The 14,691-nt window shown below is 42.7% G+C and overlaps 1 protein-coding gene across 1 annotated transcript in view; it reads right to left on the bottom strand.

The window, feature by feature from the left end:
- LOC118334117 (complexin-2) overlaps positions 1 to 10,886 on the bottom strand; it is a 47,987-nt gene extending 37,101 nt beyond the window's left edge. Inside the window, exon 1 of the mRNA XM_035669946.1 lies at positions 10,814 to 10,886. The gene's annotated coding sequence lies outside the window, so the exon portion shown is untranslated. The remainder of the gene's footprint in view (positions 1 to 10,813) is intronic.
- Positions 10,887 to 14,691: the final 3,805 nt, after the last annotated feature.

Consider the following 14,691-nt stretch of genomic DNA (forward strand, 5'->3'; position numbering starts at 1 on the left):
CCATCTGCTATCTGCTATCACAGTTAATGAATGAACAAACATGGCATCTATATACTGAAAGCATTGATACAGCCTGATAATGTACAACACACATGCTTGGATTTACCTGTCCGACGGCCCTGGGGAAAAAATCTGTCCCTCCAGTGACTGCACAAGCTACCATCACTCTGCAGTGTGAATGTGCCCAATAAGTACAAAGCACACAGCATGGTGGCCGCTTCATCATATGAAAATACCCTGAGACCAACCCTCATTCCTGCACTGCAATAATATTACCTCCAGTTTTTTGTGTGTTCAATTAATGTGAGTTGGTTTTTGGTGGGCCCTAGGAGGTCTGGGGCCCTGGGGCAGTTGCCCGCTTTGCCCAGCTGGTAATCGAGCTTTGACCAATACATCCATGAGTTTTTTTCCTCCAACTGCAGAAGCGTCATATTATCAGCTGAACTCAGCTAAATGTGCACATGCGCATGTGAGTATTGTTTTCAGACAGTCTTTAAAGACCCTCCAGCACATGGCAGCAGCAGTGGAAAGCATTGTTCTCCATCTCTAACTATTCCATTGTCTAGTCTATATGTAGCTTCTAATACATGACCTGCTTCTGTTTTAGGGCTCGTACGGTGAAATGAGACACTGCTGTCACGCTGCCAACATTGTGCTGAGCAGTGTAGCAGGGCCAACATTTGCCCCATATCCTCTCACTGACTGACAGCGCGAGGAGCTCCGTGATAAACGCAGCGACAGCCGGGTGTTAAACAGGACATCAGATGCCTCGCTACGGCGGCAGCTTGCCAAAGCAGCGTAGGACCAGAATCCACGACGACTACAAAGAAAGCCACAAAGTGTAGCGCATTAAAAAAACTCTAAATGGAAAACTCAGCATAGCATTTCAGCAGGAAGTCTCTTTGGTTCCTTTTGAATATGGTGACAGTATTTAGTTAGAATTAAGTGAATTGGCTCTGCTTCAAGGCGGCTACTGTGTGGGCCGGCCACAAGTTATTTAACTTAGCGGTGGAACCTGCTGTGCAGTTAATTAGCTGGGGATTCTGGATGGTGGGATTCATTACATGGCTGATTGAACAATAAATCCGTGTGTTTTCTGAGGGGTGACATGAGGTGCTCAGTGAAGCCGAGGTTAAAGCTCAGAGACGGAGCTTTGTCCGAGGAGACCTGGAAACCAAAAACTGTGATGTGTTCCTGAATCAAAGCTAGAAAGCTCAGAATATTTGCATACAGGATCACGGTGTCATATCCTGGGGACAGACTATAGGACAACCCAGCTGTCTCTGGTCCACCACAAGTATCATTCAATTGCAGCTGTTATTCCTTTTGAAGCCAGTTTAATGTACATACAAAACTACTTTTTTGGTACGTCTTCATTTAAAAAAGCAATGAAAATTATGCTCTTGCAATTTTGTACAAAAAGCTAATTATTGCTTCTCTTTTACAACAATACATTTTATTTACTGGCATCTCTGCAGAATTAATAAAGTATTTTGTATCGTATCATATCGTATCATAATATATTGCACCGAATGTGGCTCATCGATGTTAAAACAATGGCGCTCTATGGCGCAGAGGAAGAAGATATATCAACCTTTGATTCACACATACAATTAATTAGTATAAATGACGTGTTAGTAGCATCAGTTTTAGGGATGTAACAATTCACAATATGATTATATTTTGTAACAAAATGAGATTTAAGACAAATTATGACTGAATATATTTTTTCTTTTAAATGTTTTTTCAAATTATAGAATCCTTTGGTTTCTGAGGTGGTATGAGCTGCGCCAAACAACAAGAGTATCATGATTCATTTTTCATCCCATCAATTTGAACCCAATTTGTATCATGATTTGTTGACAATAAAGAAAATACATAATATCCTGTACCCCTGTACCCCCACAACAATAGAAATGAGGCTTAACTTCACAACATGTACCACAGAGCAGTCTCCGTCACTATAGCTCCCTCCCTGCTGCTGCACAAGCTGCTTTCTCTCCCAAGTCAGCCAGAACGTCACCGATTGGCAAACGCTAACACGGTGATCCACGGCAACAGGTGCCAAAGGGTCGTTGCCGGGGCAACAGTGGCACTTTGCATCAGCTATAGGACAGCGTTAAAGAGAGGAAGAGGCCAACAACATGCAGGCTCCTGAGTTTAGCTGAGTGAATGAACGGATGTAAACCTGATTTAATCATACAACATTCATTATTTAAAAGGACAGAAGCATTCAACCAAAGTCATTTCTGTTTAAAGGGAAACTCAGGTATTTGTCAACCTCAATCTTAATTTAACATGTTTTTGTGTCTAAGTGGGGACAACAGTTTTTGTGGTTGGTGTCTGACAACATTATGGAAAGAATCCTAAAAAGACAGACCTTTGTGTTAAAGAGTAAGATCCTTTTTGTTTAACCAGAAACAGCTTGGTTCAAAGTCACCAGACTGCACTGACAAAATGTCATTTTACCTCGCAGAACTCAGGAGTTGCTGGTCTATGTGTTTGTGTTATTTTGCAACTTTTGGTGTTTTTAAAGGTTTAGTATGAATCCAAATGACAAAAAGTATGAAAACAGATTAATTCTGAAAAGCAATTACACTGAAAAGCACAAAGTTTAAAAGCCACATATTGAGATTCATTTGATGAAGGCCATGTTGACACAAATATTCTGGATGCACACGCACATCCATACATTTTTTTTGAGTTTACTTGTGGGTATTCTTTCAGATTGGAAACTGTTATAACTCACAGACTGACTGACAACTCTTGAACTAAATCCAGACAACTAAGTGTAATACACACTGGCCGCTTCACATAGAGACAATCGACAGCAGCAGTACCGACCGAACACACAGTAAAGATGCGAGAAGTGGTATCTGTTGAGCTGCACAGGATTCAGTTATTATTTGTATTAAAACTGTCACTTAAAAGACCAAACAGGTAAGCAGTACCATTTATTTTAGCAGGAAGTGAAGAGGTCAAAGTGACGTCCCGTTATTCTGTCCTTTAGCTCACTAAAGTCCATTAAAACGTCTCAGTGGTCATTAAAAAGCAATAAATGTCAAAATATTTGACTATGAGTCATCTAATGGGAAACAAAAGTGAAATCTATCACAGGTGCGAGACACATAATGAGCCAGAGAGGCGTCAGTGACTCAGGCAGTTTTTAGGATGAGTCATCAATTCAGAGCTGATCGGTGAAACGCTTCATTAGCTGCACAGTGAGCCAGGGCAGAGAGGAAGAGACAAACACGTAGACAGACAGATAGACAGGTAGATGTGTAATTCAACAAATACAGGTAGGTAGAATAAGTATTAAGGAAGCAGCAGACAGGCAGTCACACTGATGGAGACAGTCGGATACAGACAACGGGCCATTCGTAGATCCTAAACAGTGGGAAACTATTTTCCTAACGACTACTGACGACAGTTTTTGTATTAGTTCTGAGCAGGTGGCACCCGCAATGTAATCCTCAAGGTTATATTGCTCCATTACATAAAGGTTATATTGCTCCGTTCAAAGCCACCAGACTCCATAGACAAAAACAGTAATTTTTACTCGTATAACACGGGAAGTTGGCTGGCCAAGATTGGCAAAGTTGTCTTCACTAGTTTTTGATCATAAGTAACTTAATCATAGCAAATACACGTGTACAGCTGTCCATATTTATATATTATATTTATATATATATATTTATAAAATTCTTGCATAATGTTGCTCTAAAGTCAGATTTCATCATTATCAGGTCACATATGTCAACAATATTATTAGATCTCACTCTAAAGGGGTCATATATTAGCATGCTCTATGTTCTGTCAGTCAGCTAATTCAGTCAACTAACAGCAACAGTAGGTGTAAATATTAGCAGCAAATACCGGAAGTTACATCCTAAGTTAGCTATCTAATGCTAGCAAAATGCTAAGTAACTAGTTGGTAATGTAGCCTACGTCAATCATTAACTAGCTGACATCAATCATTAGCCACCTACATCTGAAAGTGATGTTGCAAAATGCTAGCTAAGTTGTTCGAAATTAAATGTTTTGCTAACATTAGCTAACTTCAGATGTGACTTAAGTTCAATGAATGATAAATACATAAATACAGTACTAATTATAACAAAATTGAAATGAAAATAATAAGTTTGACACTTTTTATTTTTGAATACATTTTGGTTTTGGGCCATGAGAGAGCGTGACGCCACTTTTTATTAGATTCATTGCAAAATTCAGACTCCTAATTGCGTAAAACGTTAGTAGACAGTAGTAGATTGTGTTGTCAATCTTTACTGGGGAGCTGCTTGTTNTCTCNAACATCTGATCTGAACCAGTTAACACAGTGGGTTCAGTGTGGCAAAATCACTATCCTGTTGTTGACTTTCATCTCCGCCCTCTACAACTCATCTTCATCATCCTCCTCCTCCTCCCTTTAGGCTTCTAATTAGCTTCTGTCATAACTATGGAGCCTCATCCTGAACTCTGCGTGTGTGTGTGTGTGGCCTGTAGTCTGTAGTCGGAATATGAGCTGTTGACTCACTCTGCAATTGAGAGTTTAAACTCTCTCCACACTCAGTCTGATTGTGTCTATTGTTTGCGTTCTTGTACTTCTGTGAGGACCAATTGAGTTTTTGACCTCAGGCCATTTTGTTTAATCTTTAAACTGTCCAGTGTGTATGTAACATTTAGGAGACTCAATTGACAGAAATGGAATATAATATTCATACGTATGTTTTCATTAGTGTACAATCACCTGAATATAGGAATCGTTGTGCTTTCGTTACCTTAGAATGAGATGTTTTAATATACAGGTGATGCTGGTCGCCTTCCGTGGAGTCATGTTTCTACAGTAGCCCAGAACAGACAAACAAAACACTGGTGGGGTTTCGAAGACACCATAGTTCCTCCTACACACTTCACAGACCCCTGAATCTTGACTCATTTGAAACAAAATGGAGGTTAAGTTTGATTATCAGGCCGCTAACAAAAAGAACTAGACCCCCCAAATCCCAGAACAAGAGGACAACAAGGTCAAGGTGAAGGTCAAGGTCATGAAGGTGAATAATATTTGCAGATCATGTGACTTCGTCCCTGCATTTGACCTCGGTCGTGTACCCGCTCCCCTACCGGTAGCTCAGGCTCGCTCCAGTTGAGTCGGGCTGCAGCAGGAAGATAAGGCGGTGGCTGAATCTCCTCAGAGCGCAGCGTGATGCTCGTACCGCTTTATCTGCATAACATTTCAACAAGATTAAACACTCCATCCAGCCGCTATCAGCCCCCTCTGTCAACACCGCAGCTTGATTAAGTAACAGCCGCAGCAGTCAGGGCCGATTCGACGGCTCAGTGGCGGTTTCTGGATCTGTCAGGGCGACTGTGTGTTAGGGTCACACTGGGGACCAACTGAGGAGGGTTTAGATGGTGGTGAAGTCACTTTAGGAGGAAGTAAGATGAAACGGCAGCCAGAAAGTGTGTAACTAACAATGTTAACTGCCGACTGGAGTGCTAATATTTCACAATATTGGCCCTGTTGGACATGTTTGTGCTTCAGTCTTTCATAAATGTAAGTCTTTTTTTAAATGCAAAATCAAATTACAAGACACTGTCAAATACTGCCACTTTGGTGGCCCTCCACTTCAAAATATGACACTTTAGCTATCCCTGTACTGTCAGAAGTCAGGTGATGTGGCGCAAAGAGTGAGGGGGGATGGATGGCTCAAAGAAACACAGGTTTAATCCAGGAGACCGCAGTGTGTGTCCTGAGTGAAGCCAAAAGTGAACTATAGGTTGAGTTACGTAATGTTCCTACATCAGGTATGTTACGTAAGTTACGATCTTTAGCTAAGCCTAACCAGGTTGTTTTTGGGCCTATATCTAACCAAACTGCAACAGCTTTATTTTGAAAGTCTAACCAGACGTAGCTTATAACGCGAGAGGGGCACCTACTGTGTCATATTTTGGAGCGGGAGAGCTATTTGAGCTTTGAAATCTAAGCAGTAATTTTATAATCAGCCATGCCAATTTTCCCCACAATCCCCCTGGTGTTTAATAGTTCTTCACTTAATCATTTAATCTGTTTCTTTATGTCTGTCTGTAAGCTGTGAAGAATCTCAGTAAGCTTCCTGTATTTCAGCAGCTGTGAAATCTGACACAGTGACACCGTCGTGATCTTCGTCAGTAAAAGATAATCAACCAAACACTGGCAGTTCCAAACCCTGTCTCCAATTCTAGGACTCATTCTCCCATGAAGCTTTGCATTTTCTCATCTCATCCTGGCTGCCTTCGTGTCATAATTTCTGGATAATGGATGAGATTTTGAATTTTTTATATCGTCATTTGCAGACTGAAAATAAACCAGTGAATCTGCGCTCACACATTGGCAAAATCTTTTTAGGTCTTCAGACTAAACCTTTATAGTAAATCACAGAAATGTAAGAGACTGGGAGTGTCGTGAGAGGTCTCAGCATGAAAACTGTGAGGTTCACTCTACATAAAGAACTCAGGCAGCCTAATTGAAGGTATTTCAGTGCACAGTCGGTTATAAATAATGCATCTTTTATGAATTCCCTCTGACGTACAGTCGCTCCTGTAGTGAGGCTCCTGCAGAGGGAAAGCATGACGAAATAGTCTTCACACACACACACACATATTATAAGCATTCAGATGTTCAATTTGAAAGCATCAGGGGTGTTCAGTGTGACATCAGTGGTGATCAGTGACATACACCAACAAAACAATGCTCCAAACAAACATAAGTACATTGTGGTGACTTACTAATGGTTCTGTATAATTCTATTTTTTACATTCAGATAGGATTACTCTGTAAGATAGATTTTTATCACGAAAAGTTGGTTGTTTAACAATGAAGACTCCCATGATCCCATGCTACTTCACAACATCAAAAAACTACATCTGTTGTATTGTATCTGTCATTTTATTCAGGTAACGCTGCGTTTCACCGGTCGCCTGTCGATGGCGTCATATCCCCTTTGTGCCTGCGTCAGTGTTGTGGTTGTCTGCCATTATCCAGTCTGAAGGCCGGAGTGCGATTTGTTACCATCTCAGCTGTTATCAGCATCTTGGTTGCTTTGATAACTCTTAGATTTTGTAACCGGAATGAAGGATTATTAGTCAAATCGGACGAGTTATCAGAGAAACAAGCAGAGCTAACGTTAGCAGCAGTTCGGCTCGCAGCCCCTCCTTAACGATGAACACTGAAAGAATCCCAACCGCGAGAAAAGCTGAATGCAATGACGGCAATAGTGGTGAAGACAACAACTCCCATGATCCCACGCTACTTCACAAAAAACTATGCATTAAACATCGGTACCTGCCATCATTCTCAAATTGATTTTTATATATCTGTAAGTCTATATGTGTCAATATACCTTGAGCTTATATGGTCAACAAACACTGACTGTGCCTTTAAGGCTATTTTGGGGTTGATTTTGTTTGATTGACAGGTGTCTCAGCCTATTACACTCAGCCATGGTGGTTGCCACTTTCCTATCCCACCTCACCTCCATCCCCTTTGACCAAATGAGGAATTTCTGGCTCCAGTAAACTAACAGAGATGCAAAGCGGCACCCTGTCCATGCTTTCAGTGAGCATTTCATCAGTCTCAGTCAGCTTTCAGCGCTGAGTGAGGGGGTTGCCTCTGATGTGCACAGCTCCTACTGTACAGCGAGTGTGATGGAGCTAATGGCGCATCAGTGCAATGATAGCTTCACATGTATAGAAGTCTGTTTATGGCAACAGCGGGGTGACAGACAGGCCGAGAACGCCAACACGCTGGGCGAATCTTTCTGTGCAGCTGTCACTCAAACCTCTCACTGCTCAGGAGCACAAAGCCAGAGATTCAACCTGCGATGCTCGGGCTTTATTCATCTGTTGAATGCTGCCACATTTTCTATTGAGAGCAGAGAAATGATGCAGCGCTGATAACAGAAACTCATTCTTTTCCTCATACTCGCAGTAAGCCTGAAGTCAGCGCAGCAGCAGCACATAATACTTGTCATCTGCTTTGGTTGCTGATACATTGCAGTGTGATTAGTTCGAAAGGCACGTGTGCTCTTTGCTGTTATCATGAGAAACAGGATCGGACAAACAGCAGTCACATAAAGGCAATAGGCTGTGACAAATGGGTTTTAAACTAAAGGTCAGCAGTAGAGGTGTGAATCTTCACCGGCCTCATGAATCGAAGACGATTCACCCGTCAATAATTTTATGCATCTCGATGTATCGCATCCTCAGTCTTTTCTTTTACTACATGGCTACTTTTCCTCAATGAATACGTGCAGACAGATAAATTTGAACTGAACTCTGACTGTCAGGGCGGGAAGAGTTGAAAGCTGACAAATCCAAAGCAACAGGGAAGGGAATGGAGAAAGGGCAGAAAAATAGATCTCAACAGAATGGGATACAGAGCCGACACATGCTGCCACTGTAGCTGACCACAATGATTCGAGGGGTTCTTGGGAGTCCTGCTGAAGATACCAGCAGCGTAGGTTTTATAGTTCACTGTCGAATTTTACCATTGACATCATCATCACACTTGTGCCACCATGTTGTCCGTTAATTATTCTTCTGCACACACACTTACTGACCTGGAGTTGCAGTTATTTGTCCTTTGTCTCATTTGTCTCACTACTAAATATGAGGCTACCGTCTAGATGACCAATTTCAGTTCTTTTGGTCTCCATAGCTGCGATAGCCCTGACCAGCCCAGTCTCACGCTAAAGCGCGTCAAAGACCCCCCCCCCATCCACTAGGAGATACCGTGTCAGTGTTACATTTTGCCTCGCCTAGATGTTAGAAGTACACTTACGTATGAAGGTGCAGTGTGAAGAAAGAGGACAGGGTGGATACATACTGTTTGAGTCCTGAGTGAAACCAAAAGTCAGTGTGACTTACTTTAAGTTACGTATGCAAGTAACTCATGTAACTAAGAGGATTTGGTGCCTAACCTAACCAAACTGCAACCTCAAGCTTTATTTTGAAAGCGCTAAGCGCACATTACATCTTCATAATTGCCAACTTGACCACGGAAAACATTGTTTAAAACATGCCGCTGCTATGGTTGACCTGCATGTGTATTACACACTTTTGCTCCACATGTAGTACTTTTTGAGAAAGTGTGTATCAGCTACGGCTGTAGGTCCGCCATAACCGTACAAACTTACATTTGGATTAATACAGCAACCTGCTGCTTTTACTAAAACACATCTTGCAAAGACATCTCCACAGCAGCTCTGCTCACCATGATCACTGCTCTGAATGAAAGAACGGAAGCACAGCAGTAGCACACAGTAGCGCTGGCGTTCACGGACTGAGCATCCTGAAATGCTCTTCCTCAGTGCTGAAAAAACCAATCACTTGTTACCTGGCGCAGTGCCTGACTAAAAAGCTCGTTATACAGATATCTGAACATAGAAATGACTGGAAAAACAACCTCCAAGTGCTTCACATTATAAACTCTGGGAGCACAGGAAGCTCTCTATGTGCGCTTTAGTGTTGGTGGCACACTTTCACATCACTGATTTCCTTTTCCAACAGCCTGGAGGAACAATAAAGACGAGCACTTTACTGGATGCTCTCATCGCTTCCATCATGTCCTTACTGTTATTGTAATGTTCCTGTAGCACTGCCCTGATAGTGAACTGTAATTTGTGATTATTGACTTTTGTATGTTTATTAGGAGTTCAATAAGAACCTTTGAGAGTTCTTTGATCCGGAGGGACTGACACCAAAACATGATATCTACCATTAATATTTTAAAAAGCTGAAACTTCCCAGAAGCTGCTGGTAATGTCTGAGCAGGATGCCGTTGTACAAATCCAGTCAGCTCAGAATTAGCCTCATTATAGAGGATTTTCCTTTAAATGTGCAGTAAAGCTGTTTTATAGGTTACTATGGCTCAGTCTCTCTGCATGTGATTGGCCACTGGAAGATGCTTGTATCTCACACCCATTCACACACACACACACACACACACACTTCTCAAGCACTGTCTGACAAGCGTGTGCACAGGGACACACGCCTTTCATTTCAGGCACTGTTTCCTTGATGCAGGAACACCGCCCTCCACTCTGACAGCCCCTCTCCCACAAACACACAGCTGCTGCCGGAGCATTACATAAAGATAATCAATGCACTGGCAGCTATAAATAATTCAGCCTCTCCACCATCCACCACCAGCCGAGCTGCTGCTGCCGCTGCTCGGTGCCGCTGCTCGGTGCTGGTGACGGCGCTGCGGAGGAGCGGAGCCGGGCAGGCCCTCCTCATTCAGCAGCGCGGGGGTCTGCCTCATCCTCCTCATCAATGACTTCCAGCTGCAACCTCCTCTCCCTCCTCTTCCTCCCCTCCCTGTCTCATCATTCGCACCTACAGGCGAGCAATGGCGGTGAAAGAGGCGAGAAGAACCGCCTTCACCTGGACGGAAAGATGCACACAGCACCGAGCTGTTGCTGTTGTTGTTGTTGTTGTTTTGCACAGAAAGCGTGCCTTTCCCGCCACAGGTGTAGCTGAGTGATACCTGCAGCGTGCAGCCCGTCTGTTGATTGTGCACACACACTCACACACTCACACACACACCAGCAGCTCACGCCTAAAACCTGCGCGCACCCTCTCACTCCTCATCTCCATCTTCACCCCGCGGAAATGATCCGAGCTGCAGATACAATTCACACCCTCATCCCCTTCCCACAAAGAGCACACAAACAACAGTAAATAAGAAACGAGCACCCCCTGTCCCGCCGCCCCCGCCAACGCGCCCCCAACACGCTCTCTGTCACTCTGTGGCGCACAGTCCGGTTCCACTGACCTGATGCGTCTGAAGCGGCCGCGGCGGCGAAAAGGATCCCGACCAGTCTGCAGCCAAACCTCCGTGTGATGCCCGTCCTATATCCTCTCCCTCTCTCTCTCTCTCTCTCTCTCCACCCCCTCCTGCGCACTATTACCTCACAGCCTCCACTCTGTTCCTTCCCAAGACAGGAGAGAAAGCAAGAAAGCATATGGCGACAGACTCTCGCCAAGAAAGCCAGAGACACCCAACAGGTCTTTATCAATCAGTTTGAACATTTCTAAACAGAGAAACACCCGAACCGAACCAGCGTCAGGTCACTTCAACAACTCTAATGCCCAAAATATTAAAGCCCGGACTAGAGTCAGTCTAAGCCTTATAGGGGCTGGGCTTAGATTTCTTTCCCACTACTAAAATGGTGCATGCATTTAAAGTTAAAATAGATGCAGATGCAAATAGAGCTTAAAACTCCAATTAAAAGCAACCCGTCTCTTTAGTTGGAGATATTCCTGTTGTTTCAGCATCAGCAGCCTTACCTTATGTCCAACATATTGTTCATTTAATTGCTCTTAAATTAGTCTACTCATACAGCTCTCATCAGCTAAACAAATGTTAAATGAGGTGGTAACATGTTCACCATGTAACTCTGAAAAATCTCAAAGCTAGATTGATTGTGTGTACAGAATAAAATATATGTATGGTTTGTTAATTAATGTGCATTTTTTTTGCTGTTTCCCACTGCTTCCAGTCGTTATGCTAAGCTAGGCTAACCACATCATTACTCCAGCTCTGTACTTAAAGTATGAGATTCTGGATAAACATTCAGCGTTCATAAAACGCCATTAAACTATCAAGCGTTATTAGTTAGGATAGTTTTTACAAAAGCACAACGACCGAGGAGAGTAGTGTAGGTTTGCAGCTAAGCTAACAAGGAAGGTAACGTTACTTGTGTTTTTAGGTCGCGACAACAGCACATCTTGTCAAACTAGTCAGCTGAATGTCTGCGGGTAGGTCATTTAACGTTACCTGACACACAACTCCTGGCAGGGATAGAAGAAAGCGGTATGATGCACTTTATTTGCTTCCCTTTTACAGAGCCAGGGCTGTGTCGATTAGAATCACTGATCCCACCTTTAACACAAACTTCTCATCTCACATTTAAAGTAAGAAAAGAGCATATTTCCCCAACTCTACCTTTAATGTGTCTGTACCATAAACATCAGCAGCACCCTTCAGAAGGAAAATAGACACCTTGTGGGATTCATACCACTTGTAATTATAAGCAAAGACGTGGATCAGGTGATACAATCACATTGTAACGACCGTAAAAGCCTCATGGGAGCTGCAGTTGTTGAATGCTTGTAGTGCTCCAGTGGAGCAGCAGAAGCTCATCCAGCTTAGAATATGGACAAAAAAAGTAAACATGATTCAGAAATCAATCAAAAATGAATGAAAGGAGGAACAGCTGTGAGCTAAGAGAAGAGGTGGGGCTCCGGCTCTCATAAAGAAAGAAAATGCTGCTGCTGCGTTCAGGTGTCATCGGCTGTCGGAGCAGCCGGTGTAGCTGGAGGCTGCTGATGTGAAAGCCTGGTGTAACACTAATGCACTCATTGTTAAAGTGTCATTACCAGCCTCAATTTAACACTGAGCAAACACACACACACACAGAGACACACACACACGGACACAAAGCAAACAGACAGGACAGGTGCTGCCCGCCGCTCACCATCGAGTCACGCTAACAACATGGCTGAATCAGCTGAATGAAAGCAAACACAGCAACAACAACCTCATATCAGTATCATAACCAGGGGAAGGTTATGATAAGAGCACAGAAATGACTTAGAGTCTAAATATGTTTGTTAATCTATAATACCAATGACGGCTCTGGCCTGATGTTTGTTCACTGAATGTGTCCCAGTTCTAAATGTACACAGTTTTGAGGACGTAGTCTGCTTTGACTGGAAAAGTGTCCAAAACATGAAAAAATTAAATAAAACTCACCAAAACCGTATTTTTTAGTCTTTCCAACAGTCACCAACACTGGTTTGGTCGAAATAAATCCTTAATACACTTTGTTAGATGTGAAAATCTGATCAATCATTGTAGTTTTCTGCAAGTTTCACCAATCACAGTCCCCTGCCTGAAACTAATATCCAACGCAACTAATAGCGATTTTATTCTCACTGTCAGTTTTGAATTAATTATACAAAAACATGTTTGCAATTTTCACTTTATCCTGTATTTTCACCCAGTTCATGGTACGACCCGGCCTATAGGGGAAACAAGAACCACTAGCTAAAAAGAACTTGCAGCCAGCCCTTTCAAAGGTTTATTTTAATCTCATATCTTCAGGGTAAGCCAACAGCAAAACCATAGACAAAAAGAAGCTAAAGTTGTACACCATAAAGGTACAAAGCAGTTCCCCAAGCGAAGGGTTCAGTCATATCAAACTATACCTGGTGACCAGTATGATACACATCATGTTTTGGCTTGAAAGAGCTTTTCTGGAGCTGCTATTGTCAGATAATAAACAAAAAAACTAACCATAAAACAGACCATAAAAATTCACACAGTGACTTCTCAACATCTACAGAGTTAAAGGTCGAGTCCTCTCTTGTAAGACCTGTAATAGTAATAGTATAAAGAGCATTTTATGATCACTACAAAGAAAGACAAACTCCATGTTGAGTTGTTCCTGTAGTTCCGCGCAGCGTCAGTAAGCTCTCCAGAAATGATTTGCCCTCTGAGGATACAAATCTTTGTTATGGCGCTCACATCACGGGCTCTCGCCTCGCCACAGAATCCATCCTGAGGGGTCGCTGAGAGGTTACTTACACAGAATTAGACGCCCACTTCCACTGCGGAGAAACCTCTCAACTTATGAAATATGCAGACAGGTCTGATTATTGGCTGGATTAAAAGGCTTAATGTTGCCATTGTGTGAGATCAGTGGAAATGGGATGATGACGCTTGCTAATGGCCCTCAGGTCGGCTTCGAATCGGCTCGCTGTGCTTTCAGCCGCTTCCTCAGCTCCAGTTTTGGCTTTCTGGAGACATCTTGAGGAATTTCTCACTGTTTCACATTGTCTGCATGTTGAAAAGTTAATATTTTATTACACTCTCATTACGGGTGTGGTGCTTAAAGTCCACATTTTTCTGATTTAAGTCTCTTGATGGTCTCGCCTGAAGGAAAGTTGAGATGAGTCACTGTGTTAAATTCAGATGATTTAAAGTATTTTCATGGTATGAAACGTTTCACTAACCTTAAGACCCAGGCATGGTGAGACCTTTGTATGTTGCACCGGTTGCCACTCTAAAAAACACAGTTCAACATAAATAAAATCTTATTTATAGCAAACGTAAGGTAAAATGATGGTATTCTGCAAGGGTTAGTATCATTTCACTGAATAATTTAGGTGATATGTGCACACAATCATAAGTCAAAACATGGTTAATTTGGCTCCATCAACAGTGTGAAAGCAGCCAAATGCCCCTCAATGATGTGATCTGTGTCCTTGTCTGTGGCAGTGCATGAACTGGATCTTTTTGGGGGACTGGACGTCCACCATCCTCCTTCTTCTCTTTAATGAACTTCAGACTGTAAAAACAAACACTGAGTGGAATAACAGAGACTGAAGAAATGAGCTGAGAAAAGCTGCTGCCTTTCTTCTGAAAATCCAATCAGGAAAAGAACGCAGCACAAGATTAGCTGCATATTATTTAATGAATCAGCGTGCATGTGTAATGTTGTCGGGCTCCGAAAGGCGATCGCACCACAGCTGCTGCCGCCGCCGCTGCTGAGAGGAGTTCAGACTCAGTTTTGGGTGAAGATCAAAGTCGACTTTATCAGACACGTCAAATGACATTTTCTCACCTTCTGGTCCAGAAAAACTTCC

This window comes from Morone saxatilis, unplaced genomic scaffold, assembly GCF_004916995.1.
Source record: "Morone saxatilis isolate NCDOM2014 unplaced genomic scaffold, NCSU_SB_2.0 Contig22, whole genome shotgun sequence".
Classification (NCBI taxonomy): domain Eukaryota; kingdom Metazoa; phylum Chordata; class Actinopteri; family Moronidae; genus Morone; species Morone saxatilis.